General features: G+C 47.7%; 1 pseudogene; it reads right to left on the bottom strand.

Annotated features, from left to right (window-relative positions):
* Nucleotides 1-782: 782 nt before the first annotated feature.
* Nucleotides 783-1,170, bottom strand: LOC113200229 (E3 ubiquitin-protein ligase PPP1R11 pseudogene; annotated as a pseudogene).
* Between the last annotated feature and the right edge of the window lie 965 nt (nucleotides 1,171-2,135).

Below are 2,135 nucleotides of genomic sequence, written 5' to 3'. Positions count from 1 at the left end.
CTCTCCCAGGGTCCTAGGCCCCTGGGATATGTTGGATGCCTCTGAAGCTAAAGGCTGAAAGGCTGAAAAGATAGTTGGCTCTAAGTGACCAATATCAAATTATCTCTGTCAAAAATCCTATATCAAATGAAAAGGGTGGGGACAGAGGACATGCCTTTCTTGTTCCACTTTCCCTTAGAAGTGAGAATGACAAAGACTTCTTTCTCTAACTCCTTTTGAGGGCATGAAGTGGTAGGAAGGAGGGGAAAATTTGGGAGCCCTGCAGTGTCCCATAAGACCTCATATCCTATAGGCAAGGACTCAGATTAGGGATTATATAAATGCATTAGTGGAAAAACTCTAAACCAAGATTAACAAGCACAGCTAGGGTGACATTGCCTGGAATCTGACTGGGACCCTAGCAGTGAAAGCTGGGACCCAGTTTAAGTGTTTGGGACTCAAATTGAGGGTGCAAGGGGCCAAGATAACTGGATCCCAGGACCGGCAGTTTGGCAGTAAGAACAAAGGAAAGAGACTGGGACCAAGATGCCTAGATCCCTGGTAAGGATAGGACTGGAAGGAGAAATGAGGGCTGGGAGAACCCAGAAGACTGGGTTCCGGAATAGCAGCAAGTCAGAATTCCAGGATCTCTGTCCACCCTCCTCTACTTCTTCCCTCTATGAGGCAAAGAAGAGGGAAGGAGGGGGCTGAAGAAGAAATCAAACCATGGATTTAGCCCCCAGGTAGCCACATGGATACATTCAGGGCCAGACAGACACAGGAATGATGGAGGAAAGAGGAATTTAGTGCTGCATTGGCCCTGGAGGGGGCTGGGAGGGGTCTGGAGGCTGAGGAGGGGTAGTAGGGGTCGGTGGTGGGGTTGCATGACTCTGTCCTTTGCGGTGGCCCCTTACACAGAGGAAGGCACAGCCTTCCTTGTCCTCTTCCTCACTCTCAGTGGAGCTCTCACCAAAGGCCTGAGTTTTCTCATAAATACAGCAGCATTTTGATGAACGGCGGCGTCCCATGTGTTCATTGTCTACTGTGTCACTTGTCCATTCCACTTTTTTTTTTTTTTCTGGCTTCCTTTTCCGAAGTTTGATAGTTAGGCTCCCGTTCTCGGGCTCGGTTGTCACGGTAACCGTTGTCTCAGTGCCTGGTCTCGCTCAGCGCGGCCCCTACCTTGGCCATAGCTAAGGCTGAGGAAAAGGAGGAGGGGAGGAAGGGGAATGATACACCCTTCCCTTTTTCTGTGTCTCTGGGTTCTAAGAGAATCGGTATCCGATTCAGGGTAGTAGCAAGGATCCTCAGCCTCCGTTTTCCCCCTTCTCCCTGAATTTTTAAATACCCTCTTCTCTTCACTGGCTCAATAAGCTCCTGTCCAAAGAGACAGATTGGGCCTAGGGAAATGGAACTACTGAAAACCCAGTTTAAGTGTTTTGCACTCAAATTGACTCTGCTGAGGAGGGACTGGGAGTGTAGCTCAGTAGTAGAGTGCTTGCCTAGCACATGGGAGGCACTGGGTTTGATCCTCAGCACCGTGTAAAGATAAATAATAAAAAAAAAGGTATGAAAAATCCGCTGAGGACTCTATTCAGTAGAAAGTGTGGTCTGTGAGGTAGAGAGAAGCAGAAAGCACTGTCATTTAAAATTGGCAGTTTCAGCCCATAGTGGTGGTGCATGCCTATAATTCCAGTGGCTCAGGATCCTGAGGCAGGAATATTGCAAATTCCAAACCAGCCTCAGCAATTTAGGGGGATTCTGTCTCAAGATTAAAAAAAAAAGGATCTGGATGTGACTCAGTGGTTAAGTGCCCCTGGATTCAATGGCTGGTACCAAAACAAACAAACAAAAAAAAAAACCTTAAAATTGGCTATTTGTCCCACTGTGGTGAGAAGTCAGACCAGCTATTTTTGGTGTGTGGATTTGAATGGGGGCTGAGTCCAGGAAGACCAAGGCTGGGACTGGCAGATCACTTGGTTCCTGTGGCTCCCCCTACTACCAGTGCAACTTGCATTGATTCAGTCAATTCCTTCATACTAGAAGGTATTCAGAGGATATGCTGCCAAGTCTCAGATATTTGCCATACCTCACAATGACTGAGGGTTTAGGAGTGAAGGGGTGTTAAACTCATTGGTCCAAAGGCTCAGCAGGCA

This window comes from Urocitellus parryii, chromosome X (genome assembly GCF_045843805.1).
Source record: "Urocitellus parryii isolate mUroPar1 chromosome X, mUroPar1.hap1, whole genome shotgun sequence".
NCBI classification, from domain to species: domain Eukaryota; kingdom Metazoa; phylum Chordata; class Mammalia; order Rodentia; family Sciuridae; genus Urocitellus; species Urocitellus parryii.
Note: the sequence above shows the minus strand (reverse complement) of the source record. Positions and strands in the feature narration are given on the sequence as shown.